Here is a 14,532-nt window from a genome sequence, read left to right on the forward strand (position 1 = left end):
TTCATCTCTAAAGTAATGAATGACAATTCTTTAGGCCTTTCTTCACAAAGTACCTATATTCTGAAAGTGTGAATTCCTTTCATAGAATCACACCCTAACTGTCTAGGACAGAGTCTTAAATGACCTCCATATTTCAGATGAACCATCTTTGCTTCATTGAAAAGAGTGGCATTATGGATGGTCTATACTCTTGGATAGTTAAGAAACAAAAATACTCACTTATGGTACAAATTGCCTTATTGTAAAGCCTGACAGAATTTGGGATCTAAGCCAGAGAATTTTCTAACATTTCTGCCGCAAAAGGGCAGCAAAATCACATGAAAATCTTTTCTGGGCCCAGATCAAACAGTACATTAAAAGGTTTTGCTACTGCACAACTTTCCCAAAGGCACTAGTCCTTCTCAAAATATTTATTCCAAGTGCTTTGAACTTGCTCTAACAGGTGAACACAGGACTGCAGATATTGTGGAAAGTTATATACAACCCCTACTCCCTTGATTTCCTTTATTAAAGAGATTGAAATCTAAATTAGTCACTGGTTTGCCTCTCTTTCAGCCAGCGTGGCCAGAGGAGAGGCAATTCTAGTCATTAGTGAGATGTATGTTAAGTCTTGAAAAAAGGGAGAAAAGGAAAAGCTTTGGGAGGAAGAAGATTTTGGCTTTTCTTCCTGCTTCACACCAGAAATATGAGCAAAGAAAAATGGAGTGGGAAGACAGAAGGAGCCATGATTCCCTGTAGACATCTTATTGCATAAGCTACCTCCTGACAGGTTAGCTAATTAAAATATGCCCCAATGTGTTTAAAGTACTGTCCTTGGGTTTTCTTTTGTTTTTAAGATATCACCCCACATAAGAAAGGTGTTTTGGAGATACTGAATTAAAAAACAAACAAACAAACAAACAAAAACCCCAGAACGCGTAGGTGGCTCACTGGTTGAGCATCTGCCTTTGGCTCAGGACCGATGGGGTCCTGGGATGGAGTCCTGCATCGGGCTCCCCCTGGGGAACCTGCTTCTCTTTCTGCCTATGTCTCTGTCTCTCTCTATGTGTCTCTCATGAATAAATAGATTAAACCTTTAAAAAAAATTTAAAAATAGGGCAGCATGGGTGGCTCAGCAGTTTAAGCACCTGCCTTCAGCCCAGGGCATGATCCTGGGGTCCTGGGATCAAGTCCCATGTCAGGCTCCATGCATGGAGCCTGCTTCTCCCTCTGCCTGTGTCTCTGCCTATCTCTCTCTCTCTCTCTCTCTCTCTCTATCATGAATAAATAAATAAAATCTTTAAAAAAATTTAAAAATAAAAAACCTTTAAGTAACAACTAGTGGTACAATTAATTTTCAAATTTTGTCAACATAGAGGATTCAAATTCAGATTGGTTAGGGCAAATATTTTTGTATATATTTACTTCATATATAAATATCTATTGTATATAGTAGGAATAAAGCAGTCACAGAAAATAAAGGACTGATTTAATAAAAGTAAAAGGTAGTAACATTTCATCAAGTAAATGTTTTGCATTCTACAGGAAATATTTGAGTTACTTTAATAGGTAAACTACAAGGATCTATGATTCAACTAATTTATTTGGTGAGGAATACTAGGTACCAGAACAAGTTCTTTATTTTTTACAGAATGTTTTACTGAGTTTTGTTTTCACTTTTCAATTAGCAGTGTTGGTATTACAAATGAACCATATATAAACGAACCATTTGCAATACATATAATTATTCAAACTTACATGGTAAAAAATGAAAGTTTCACATCAATGTCATTTAGCTATGCACACTTTTGAAATGGAAGTGAAATGGAATATGTTGGTTAAGAATAAATTGGTGAATGTTTCTGTGATTACGTTGTAGGGGTAAGGCACTTTCATAATTACTGACGGGAATGTAAATGTGACAAAAACTATCAAAATCGCAAAAGCACATTTCCTTGGAATCAGCAGTTCTACATTTAGGAATTTATTCTAAAGATGTACTCACATGCATTCATGGAAAATCATACATGCACAAGATTATTCTTGCAGCACAGTTTGCAATAGCAGTCTGGAGACAAATGTTCATAAACAGGGGATTGGCTCTATGAATTACTGTGTATTCATAGAAGAAAATATTGAAAAGAATGAAGTAACTCATGTACTTATATGAAGCAATCTCCAACTTGTTATAGGTAAAAAGAAAAATGTTGAAAAAATGGATGGACAGTATATGGATATACCATATATGGGTATGTAAAAATATATATTTATATATATTTTCCCCCCTGGTATAGATATAACTGTGGGAGAAACTGACATTTGCTGCTTTTGGTGACTAAGAGTGATACGTGGGTTAATGTCACTAGGAACAGGGTAGGAGAAAAACTGCAAACCTATTTTCTTAATTATAAGCAATGTGTAAGCTATTACTTATCTTACAAAAGAGAATTAAAATATATATTACAGGGGAAAGAGTACAGGTTTATTTTTTTATTTATGATAGTCACACAGAGAGAGAGAGAGGCAGAGACACAGGCAGAGGGAGAAGCAGGCTCCATGCACAGGGAGCCCGACGTGGGATTCGATCCCGGGTCTCCAGGATCACGCCCTGGGCCAAAGGCAGGCACCAAACCGCTGTGCCACCCAGGGATCCCAAGGGCAGGGTTTGAAAGATGGCAGACGACGTGGACCAGCAACAAACTAGAAGAAGACCGTAGAAGAGCCCCTGGATCTCATCAGGCTCAGCCTGGATAAGCGAATTTATGTGAAAATGAGAAATGACCTAGAGCTTCGAGGCAGATTACATGCTTATGATCAGCATTTAAATATGATATTGGAAGATGTGGAAGAAACTGTGACTACTATAGAAATTGATGAAGAAACATATGAAGAGATATATAAATCAACAAAATGGAATATTCCGATGCTTTTTGTCCGGGGAGATGGTGTTGTACTAGTTGCTCCTCCATTAAGAGTTGGCTGAAACAAAGAATTTATCGTGTATGGAATATAGGAGATTTTGTATGATTGCCTCTTTAAATGTAGAAGACATCCAAGAGAGAAACCTGCGTTCATTTTGATATTAAGAAATGACCAAGGATTCTTCCACCCTGAAATGAGTTGATTTGCAGATAACTCAAAAATTCTTTATTTTTATTTTTTAAAGATTTATTTATTTTATTCGGGGGGGGGGGGGGGAGAGGCAGAGACACAGGTAGAGGGAGAAAGAGGCTCCATGCAGGGAGCCCGACAAGGGACTCGATCCCAGGTCCCCAGGATCACACCCCAGGCTGCAGGCGGCGCCAAACCGCTGCCCTAACTCAAAAATTCTTTTATTTTTTATTTTTTATTTTTATTTATTTATTTATTTATGATAGTCACAGAGAAAGAGAGAGGCAGAGACACAGGCAGAGGGAGAAGCAGGCTCCATGCACTGGGAGCCCGATGTGGGATTCAATCCCGGGTCTCCAGGATCACGCCCTGGGCCAAAGGCAGGCGCCAAACCGCTGCGCCACCCAAGGATCCCTAACTCAAAAATTCTTAAACTAAAGGGCATTTTAATTTTTTTTCAACTCTTTCAATAAATGTGATCACCAGGATGCAGAACTCTTTGTTCAGGAATTCCTTTGCTCTGTTGTTTTCTCAGACAATTTCTGATATTTTTTTCCTTTGAATTAAATTTCATGTTTTCTTTTTTAAAAAAATAAATAGGGCAGCCCCGGTGGCGCAGCGGTTTAGCGCCGCCTGCAGCCCAGGGCGTGATCCTGGAGACCCTGCATCGAGTCCCACATCGGGCTCCCTGCATGGAGCTTCTCCCTCTGCCTGTGTCTCTGCCTCTCTCTCTCTGTCTCTATGAATAAATAAATAAAATCTTTAAAAAAAAATATATATATATATATTACTGGGGTGCCTGAGTGGCTCAGTCAGTTAAGCATCTGACTTGATCTCAACTCAGATCTTGATCTCAGAGTTGTAGATGCAAGCCCCATGTTGGGTTCCATGCTGGGTACGGAGTCTACTTAAAAAAATAAATAAAATCGAAAAAAAATAATATAATAAATGTGTTTCTACATGCATTAGAGACACCAGACTGTTCAATATCCTCCAGAGTGTGCTTCCTTTTTTGAGACCTTCAAGGACTTTATTAAAGTCTGGATATTAATAATCTTCACTCATTAAAAAATGCACATTATATGTGGCTTCAGTTATAGAACCTAGTTATGCTCATCAAGGATGAAATCCTCAAGTATTCTTTAGTCAGCTACCCTCATTCCCATCTATTCTAATCATAAAACCAAGTGGGTCAACTCCAGAAGCACATGATGGATGCTTAGTAAATACCAGATGGGTGAGGAATGAGTAAATGGGTAATAATAAACTGTATAAACTATATATTATAGTTAATAATATTAGTGCTTCGGCTTCCACTTTAGCTCTTAGTTTAGATACAAAATGGCAAAAGCTTTGCTTGGAATGTCCTTTGTTGTTAAGATTTCTGACATCCCACTCAGCCACCTGAGAGGCCACAACATTCTCTCTAGGTTTGAGAGAATCCTTACAGCCACATCAGAGTTCCTAAATGTTGCTATGAAGCCAACAAGCTGTAATCTTAAACCAAATTCCAATACTGAAATGTGACATGATGAAACAGATTACTACCCCCTTCATAACTGATAATGCAGAACACCAATTATTCTATTGGGAGGTAGTAACATTAAGGTCTGCCCTCTGAGTGAGAACAATGCCCTTTTGTTCTCTGATGGGTAACACTTTCTTCCCCCTGGATATGGCATTGTCCCTCCATTGTTAAATTAAATCTTGCAGAAATCACCAAGGATTATCATGAATGTCAGCATTAATGTCAGCCTCCGTTAACAACAAAGCCAACATCTGGGAGTTTGCAGAAAGGGAGCAGCCCACTCAGGAAAATCAGGCAGAGTAGTTTGATGTGCCTGTCAAATTTCACATCAAAAATGATATAATACAATATGAAATGAATGAAACCTGGGGTGGGGGAGGGGGATATCGTTAATCAGAAGAGTTAACATATTGCCTCCCTAAACCCTCACTGTCAGCTTTGCCAGAAAAATACACATATCATAGAGGAAATACTGATAAAAATGTTGCAATACCCTTGTCTCAATATGTCTATAATTTATCAAGAAGCCAGAAAATGTGAAAGTTAACCCAAAAGTTATCGCAGGGGAAAGACTCCACTTAGACTACTAAGTAGAATGGCAAAATGATCCATGTGACAATGAAACAGAAAGGACTAACCTCACAGGGCAAGCTTAATGACAGGATTACTTTGAAAGATATTTATACAAATTAATACATAGAGATTCATAAAGTTTTATTTGCCTTAAAATCATACATTGCAAAACTATACTTTGTTGCTTGCTTTTCTGACCTGTTATCACAATAACATTTATTCCCATATCAAGCCCATGCTCCACTGGATCTGTGAAATATCGAACTTCTCTGCAAAGGAAGGCTCATCAGAAAGAAATTTGAGGGCAGCCCGGATGGCTCAGACGTTTAGCGCCACCTTTGGCCCAGGGCGTGATCCTGGAGACCCAGGATGGAGTCCTACATTGGGCTCCCTGCATGGAGCCTGCTTCTCCCTCTGCCTGTGTCTCTGCCATTCTCTCTCTCTGTCTCTCAGGAATAAATAAAATCTTTAAAAAAAAGAAATTTGAAATATGATATTCTGAAACTAATAATATAAAATAAAGTCCTTTTTGCTGAATAAGTGATTTGTTTTATACTTTATCTAAAATCTTGTAATATGTTTTTAAAGTGTTCAGTTCAAACAACCAAGAAATAAAAGTGAAGAATAGAAAGAAAATATATAACTAGATATTGGAAAATCTATGGTAAATTTAGAAATATATTGCAAATTAGAAAAGCAGGACAAAAAAAAAAAAGCAGGACAAAAAACATTTTAAAGCACCTTGGATCAAGATCTTGCAACTATATTCACGTAAGATAATTCTATCCTAAGTGAAAATAATGTGTTTACTACTGCAACTAGCTTTCTATATAAGAGTTGGTGAAATGGCACATAGCTGTACCATAAAGTCATATATAAATGATATCCAATATAATGATAAAAACTGACAATGAGTTCCTGTCTTCCCCTCTTTTATCCTTCCTTCCTCCATCCCTCTGTCCTTTACCCTTTTCTTCTTTCTTTTTTAATCTCTGCTTGAAAGTATAGTCTAGACTAGTGTGCATAACATAATTAGTGCAACTAGTTTTTACCGAACCTGAATTAACTAAAATCCAAATCCAATTGATTTTTTAAGATTATTTTTATTTACATAGGAGAGAAATAGAGAGCACAAGGGTTGGGGGGCAGAAGCAGACTCCCTATTGAGCAGGGAGCTGGACACCAGACTCAGGGCTCTATCCCAGGACCCTGAGATCATGACTTGAGCCAAAGTCAGATGCTTAACCGACTGAGCCACCCACTTGCCCCCCAAATCTAATTTATTTTAGTTGTTTTTTGTCACTCCCTCATGTCTTGACACCCTCCAGGAATGTGCCTTGACAGGATCACTCCTTGATCAAATTCTAAGCAGAGAGCAGCACATACATATGCAGCATGTGAATATGCTCTAATGGAGCTAGGTGTGAGAAGCTGTGTGCTGACAAGAGAGGAGGTAACTGATCGAACCTGAGGGAACGTGGCAGACTTCCTATCAGGAGTAACATATGTATGGAAGGGTAAAATAGGAATTTGCCATATAGACAAGATGGGGAGGCAAGATACTCTATACTAAAGGGAGGTAGAGAAAAATGTGGTTAATCTAGTCAATAACAACAGATTACCTGATTTAGGAAATATTTTGTGAAATCTTACTTGAAAATGTGAATTTCTATAGCCAGGGTCTAACCCTACTTGGTCCCTGCTTGAATTAAGTGTGATGTATACAAACTCATGTGGGACCACATTTAAGTAATGCCATACTGCACTTGAAAGGACAAGAAAGTGCTGGTGACCATCTTCTAATATCGTTTACATGGTGCTCTCCATGCCAGGGTGGCCTACATTGTCCTCAAAGTGATCGTGCAAGTCCCTGGGAATGTTAGCAGTTCCGGATGACGAGGTGTTGGGGAAACATCCCGGAAGCTGGCATCTATAAGTGTATATTTCTAATTTGTAAGATTTCTCAGAAATCTGAAACTGCCTGTTAAAATACCAAGTAATTTGTGCAAGACACTATTTGAAGCATTCAAATATTTCCTTTTTTTTTTTTTTTTTAATTTTTATTTATTTATGATAGTCACAGAGAGAGAGAGAGAGGCAGAGACACAGGCAGAGGGAGAAGCAGGCTCCATGCACCGGGAACGCGACGTGGGATTCGATCCCGGGTCTCCAGGATCGCGCCCCGGGCCAAAGGCAGGCGCCAAACCGCTGCGCCACCCAGGGATCCCCAAATATTTCCTTACACATCAAATAATATTGATGGAAACTCTTAGCCATTTATGATGTTTTCTTTTAGAAGCAAGGAACCTCTTCATATTCATATTTGATGTTTTCTTTTCCCCAGACTACTGGCATATTCATAAAAATGCAATTCTCAGGTGGCATGTACTATGAGTTTATTTGTTGTATAAATGCATTTTTATACTCTGTTGGTTGCCTAAATTATATTTTTCTATAAAAACAGACTGGAATGCTATTCACAGAACAGGTGTGTAAGTATGAAAATTGTCTTACAAAAGGACTTATTTATTTCTATATTTTCTTTATATTATTGGTTTGAAACTTAAAAACTATACACTTATAATAAGTAATAAGTGATCTGAAATTATCTTAATGTAATGAAACTCGAATGCATTAAAGTTGTGGAATTTTATAGCCTATATTCATCTTAGAAATGATTTATTTCAGTCACCTCATATTGAATATAGGAGGCTTAGGTCAAATGAGATTATGGCTTGCTTCTGATTCCTTAATTTTGGTAAAAATTCTGAAATTAGAGTATTATTATTATTATTATTTTTAAAGATTTTATTTATTCATGAGAGACAGACAGAGAAGAGAGAGAGAGAGGCAGGGACACAGGCAGAGGGAGAAGCAGGCTCCACGCGGGGGAGCCTGATGTGGGACTCGATCCTGGGTCTCCAGGATCACACCCTGGGCTGAAGGCGGTGCTAAACCACTGAGCCACCAGGGCTGCCCCATGAAATTAGAGTATTAATTTCTACATTTCCAGCACTGTGTTCCTACCTCTGCTCTCTGATGGGTACCCCTATATGACTACCTTTTCTTTAAATAATCATAAAATAAGAAGCTTTGAGGACCCTCAAAGATCCTTTCATGCCCCTGTTCTTTGAGTGGATAGTCCTATTGTGTTCTGCATAGACTTTAAATTATTAATTTCTGGAGAAACTGACATATAGTAAATGAGAGTATTACTCAAATGTCATCCCCAAATTACCATCTTTCTCTTTATATAAATGAAAGTGAGCTTCATTCTTAAATAGGATATTATTGTATCTTGACACAAACATTCTTTTATATTATGGAAATATTCAATGGAAAATGGGATATAATTTGTCAGCAAAAATGCATTCTAAAATAAAGAAACTGTGGCACCTGGCTGGCTCAGTCAGTAGAGCATCCGACTCTTGACCTCAGAGTCATGAGTCTGAGCCCCACATTGGGTGTAGTGATTATCTAAAAAAAAATTAAAAAATAAAGAAACCTCATTATTATCTTTGAAAGAACAGTATCATTAAAAGATGCATATGAATTGTCTCAACTGTCAATGATTCATTTCATCCCAATGAGTCAATAATGTAGTAGAAGTCCCTCCCTCTCGCTCCCAACACCCCCACTGGGATTTTTGGCCACAAAAGTTCAGCCTAGAGATATATATATATATATATTTTAAAGATTTTATTTATTTATTCATGAGAGACACACAGAGAAAGAGAGAGAGAGGCAGAGACACAGGCAGAAGGAGAAGCAGGCTCCACACAGGGAGCCCGACATGGGACTTGATCCCAGGTCTCCAGGATCAGGCCCTGGGCTGAAGGCGGCGCTAAACCGCTGAGCCATCAGGGCTGCCCCTAGATATATTTTTGTAAAAAGAGAAACAGACTGCTCAAAGATCTGATGCCATCAGTTCCCTACAGTTTGTAAGTCAACTCTCGAAAGCACCAGGAAAAATTTAACCTATAAAATCAATGAGTCATTCACCAGGTGATTACCACAAAGTCCACTTGAATTGGATTTGGTCAACTGTGTATAGGTGGCACTGCCACATTATTCAACAAATATCTACTGAGACCATATCCTGTGTGGAGCACTATGCAATGGAGGCACTTTTGCAAATCGGGCCTCAGACTCTACCATCACACTGTCATGGCCCACCCTCCCCTATACCTCTGAGAGAGGGTTTTGGAAGCAGGGGGTCTGGGTTCCAGTCCCTGCTCTAGCACATGCTAGCTGAGCAACTCCTCTTTTTTTTTTTTTTTTTTTTTGAGCAACTCCTCTCTAATCCTCAGTTTCTTTATCTGTAAAATGCAAACAAGAATACCTTATCCATAAAATTTTAAGGGAAGTCAAATAAAATAATGCTTGAAAATTATTTAAGCGAATTGTCCAGAGTATAATGTGGAATGGAAATGTTCAACCACCAAATACTGTGAATCACTTTGGTTATAATAAAACCATAAACCAAATATTTCAGTAGTATTTAATAAGAAAACTTGATACAAGTGCTTTTGACAGTGCAGGATACAAGGTTCTCTGTTAATCCTTATTGAAAAGATAATCGAGAAGATTGAAAAATATTTACATATTAATTATCATTAAGGCACAAGGTATAAGAAGCATTAATTTTGGGCTGATTTAATTTAATATCTCTATATATTATTTATCCTGTCATTGTCAAGTTGATTTGGGGTCAAGTCTGTTACAAATGGAAGAAATTCTCTTAGAACATTTTGTTTTCTTTGCAGGGTTTTAGTTTTATCCCTAGTGCAATATAATCCTTAATCTCAAAACTATAATTACAAGGGGTTTGCTTTCTATAGAAAATGCTGTCAGCTGGAGCATTTATTACAGGAAATTGGATTTACTCACCAAAATTGTGAAGTACACACTAGTCTTCTGATGTTTGGCTCAATATCCATTTATCCTTGCTAAATATCATAACACATTTCCTATATATGCGATATAGATTTGCTAGTCCATGAGTAAGCTTTCTAATTTTGAATTTCTCCATTTATGCCTGTTGGCAAAAAATAAATTTGTGACTAACAAATTCATATTTATTTATTTATTTATTTATGATCTTTATTCATGAAAGAGAGAGAGAGAGATACAGAGACAGAGAGACAGAGGCAGAGACACAGGCAGAGGGAGAAGCAGGCTCCATGCAGGGAGCCTGATGTGGGTCTTGATCCTGGGACTCCAGGATCCACCCTGGGCTAAAGGCAGGCTGTCAACCGCTGAGTCACCCAGGGATCCCGAATTCATTTTTAAACAAAACACAGAGATTCTTTCTTCTACAATGGTAAGTACAAAACCAATGTTGATTGTGATGAGTTATACTTTTGTTACTTATGCTCTCTTCCACCATTTGACAACTATTCTTAGGCTGATGGGATAAGGGAAGTTGAGTCATTTTGCCTTCTCTTAGGGGAAAACAAAGTTTAACAAGCCAGGGCTCAGAAGCAAGTTAACTGTCCTGCAGCCCCCTGGGCTTATCTTAATCCTTGCCTCTACCTTCCTGTAACAACTCCCTGGGAATACTGAGTCCCTCCTGGAATTTGGAGCTCTTGCTATTTCCCTTACTAAATACTGGTGTCCTGGCCAGAAACCCAGGCTTACCGCCGCCTGCTGAGAGTTTTCCCCCAAGTCCCATGGCCTGTTGGTCTGTCTGAAACTCTTTTCTTTTTTATTTATTTATTTATTTATTTTTTAATTTTTTTTTATTTATTTATGATAGTCACAGAGAGAGAGAGAGGCAGAGACACAGGCAGAGGGAGAAGCAGGCTCCATGCACCGGGAGCCCGACGTGGGACTCGATCCTGGATCTCCAGGATCGGCCCTGAGTCAAAGGCAGGCGCTAAACCGCTGCACCACCCAGGGATCCCTCTTTTCTTTTTTAAATTTATTTTTATTTTTTTTCTTTCTCTTTTTTTTTTAAAAGATTTTATTTCTTTATTCATGAGAGAGGCAGAGACACAGGCAGAGGGAGAGAATCAGGCTCCCCGGAGCCTGATGAGGGTCTGGATCCCGGAACCCCAGGATCACGATCTGAACCAAAGGCAGGTGCTCAACCGCTGAGTCCCCCAGGTGACCGTGTCAGCAACTCTGAATAAGGCCCTCCACGAGATTCCCTGGGCGCTTGCCTGCCAAAGACATGACAACAGAACGTGGGCTTTGGTTACACTGAACCCGCTATAGAAAGGTCAAGATGGAAGTTAGGATGGGCACCCTTGTGCTTCGGGCAGGGCCTGACTTTGTTTGTTTGTTTTTTAAGATTTTATTTATTTATTTATTCATGAGAGACACAGAGAGAGAGTGAGAGAGACACACAGAGAGAGGCAGAGGGAGAAGCAGGCTCCACGCAGGGAGCCCCACGTGGGACTCGATCCCGGGTCTCCAGGATCACGCCCTGGGCTGAAGGTGGCGCTAAACCGCTGCGCCACCTGGGCTGCGGGGCCTGACTTTGAACACATTTTCCTCCTCATTGTGGAAGCCTCCCCCTCTCTTCAGTTGTCTTTCTGTAGAATCCTTCGCTCCGGGAACCTGGCCTGGGTAGTGACATGTCGCTGACCTCGACGCACCTTCCTAAGGGGACCCTCCCCTACTCATCGCCTCACGGAGGAGCTCTGTGCGTTCTAGTGTGTCTACGGGAAACGGACGTAATGGACTCACGTGTGAGCAGGAGCTCATCCTCAGAACACAGAAAGGGACCCCGTCGTCACCTGTGGACGGATGTCCGGGCAGCTCACCTGAGCCTGTACTCCTGGGTCACCGCGGCAACCCCCAGCACCGAGCAGCGGGCGGAGCCCTCGCCGCCTCAGGTCCCTCCAGCGACGCAACCTCCTGGGGCCTCATCGGCCCATCCGCAGGAAGCTGCTCTAAAAGACGCGGCTTGGGCAGCCCGGGGGCTCAGCGGCTGAGCGCTGCCGTCGGCCCGGGCGTGATCCTGGAGACCCGGGTTCGAGTCCTGCGTCGGGCTTCCGCGTCGGGCTCCCGGCGTAGGGCCTGCTCTTCCCTCTGCCCGTGTCTCCCCACCACCCCCCCCCCCCCGCCGTCCCGTCTCTCTCTCATGAATAAATAAATGAAAATCTTTAAAAAATAAATAAATACGCAGCTTGAGGGACAAGGCGCGTGATGCGCCCCGCAGGCGCCGGGCCAGGACGCGGAAGCCCCGGGCACTACCAGGGCGCTGGGCGGCGGCCTCGCTGGGTCCCGCGCGTGAGCTCCAGGCCGCTCCAAGGCCGCTCCAAGGCCGCTCCAAGGCCGCTCCAAGGCCGCTCCAAGGCCGCTCCAAGGCCGCCCCTCCCCGCTCCTCAGCAGCTCCCTGGTTCTCACCCGCCCTTGGCCCCGCGCCTCAGCGCGCGGGGCTCCCCCTCCCCCTCACCGCCGGGGGTGGGGGGCGCTGGGGGCGCGGCCGGCCCCCGGGACCCCCCTGCGGAGGCCCCGCTCCTCGCGTCCCCCCCGCCCTTGTGCGTTAGTAGCTCAGCGGCAAGAGGACACACATTCCCGCACTTTGTTTCCCTCGCTTGTGGTTTTGGCACTGTTGGACTTACCCGAATCCTGTGGTCTGGGAAAACAGCAGTTTAAGGAATCTCTCCGGAGCATCGGTTTGTGTTTAAGGTGTGAAAAGAAATGAAATGGGGTCACCACGCCAAGGGGTTTTAAGGCGCGCCGGCGGCCACGAAGGCCGAGGGCCTTAGGCAGGTCCTCATCCGGTGCAACTAGGAGCATTGAACCGGGCCGGGCCGCAAAGCCCGAGGGCTCTGCAGGAACACCTCGCGCTCGCTACCCTAACGCACATTTGCTTAGTGACAACCTTAGCAACCAATTCTGTTTAACCAAGATTAGTTTTCTGCCCCCAACAACAATCAAAATTCTTTGTAAACAACTTACATAAGCATTCTTTTTTGTCTTTTGAGACCTCTGATTTTCCTCCCTAATGGGACACTGGGCTGCTGCCCAAATCTGTGCACCCTGAATGGCAATTCTGTGATCCCAAATAAACTGGTTTGCTTAATTATTGCTTCCTGACAGTTTTAGATTGACAAAGGCAATGGCTTACTGCAAAGAAACACCCTTCTCCAGATGACTTAGAAAAGACTCAGATGCTCCCTTTGTTTACCTAAGACAAGGCCTGATACACAGCCTCCTGATTCCCAGGCTTTGTCTCATAAAAGACAAGCTGATCTGCGTGTTCCCACTGATCAATGGGAACAAAATGCTTTTTAATCAAACTTTCATTAAGCTTCTCTACTTACCCCTGATCCCTAACCTTTGACCCACCTCAGCCTGAGCCAACGTATAATGCCTTTTGTCAACAGAATGGCCTCAGAGTAAAAATTTCTCAGATGTAATTTGCAATCTTCCCTTTCAACCCACTTCCCTGCACCTAATTATTTCTAGCCTTGTTTATTCCTCCCCATGAAAGAAAACTCCTTTTTACCTAATACTCCAAAGGCTCCCAGATCTCATGATATTTTTTTTGTTGTTGCTTGTTTGTTTTGACTGTTTACTGCTTTGCTTTTTCAAAGCAGAGCTGGGCAGGAAAGGTAGGCAGCGTGTAGTTGAAAAACTGATTGAAAACAAAAGTGATGAAGGAAATTTGTGGGTTTTGTGTGTTTGCTTTCATGGACAATGTTCCCCTTATACAAACAAGAGGTGGAGTAGGGAGTGGAGTCAAAATGAGGCAGGCCCAGAAGGGGGTAAGGTAGAAGCAGGCTCTGGATCCCTTAGTCCCAAATTGAGTTCTGCACTCAAGATCTGTGACTATGGGGCAATCTCATCCCTGGAGGTAGGAACTGCCTGCAAACAGTGCCCCTCCTCATCACTTTCTTCTCTATGAGCTCAAGTGTAAATCTTCTCTAGGCTGAATCTATGGGTAGTAATGTTTCCTGTGAAGCCAGCAGGAACCAGAGGAGAGAAAAGGAAATTAATCTCGGACCAAGCTGTTAATCAAATTCAGCAAAGGTCAGAGATGGGCTTAGGGACAGTTTTTTAAAAACTCCCAATGACTCTTATAGTTTACTGTTCTATTACTTTGAAATTCAGTCTTACCAGTTTCCTCTGACTTCTAGAGGAGAATCTTATCTGAATAGACCACTTTCTATCAACATCATAATCACGTTGTATTTTCATCATTCTTTTTTTTTTAGATTTATTTATTTAATTATTGGAGAAGGGAAGGACAGAGTGAAGGGGGGCCAGAGAGAGAGAGAATCTCAAGCAGGCTCCATGCTGAGTGTGGAGCCCAACACAGGGCTTGATCTTACAGCTCTGAGATCTCCAGCTGAGCCGACTTACCCCTATCAGAAGAAAGCCTT

At 41.7% G+C, this 14,532-nt stretch overlaps 1 pseudogene; it reads left to right on the forward strand.

Moving 5' to 3' along the window:
• The first annotated feature begins 2,651 nt into the window (after nt 1–2,651).
• Nucleotides 2,652–3,084, forward strand: LOC144307785 (U6 snRNA-associated Sm-like protein LSm3 pseudogene; annotated as a pseudogene).
• Nucleotides 3,085–14,532: the final 11,448 nt, after the last annotated feature.

The sequence above is a fragment of the Canis aureus genome, chromosome X (assembly GCF_053574225.1).
Source record: "Canis aureus isolate CA01 chromosome X, VMU_Caureus_v.1.0, whole genome shotgun sequence".
NCBI classification, from domain to species: Eukaryota; Metazoa; Chordata; class Mammalia; order Carnivora; family Canidae; genus Canis; species Canis aureus.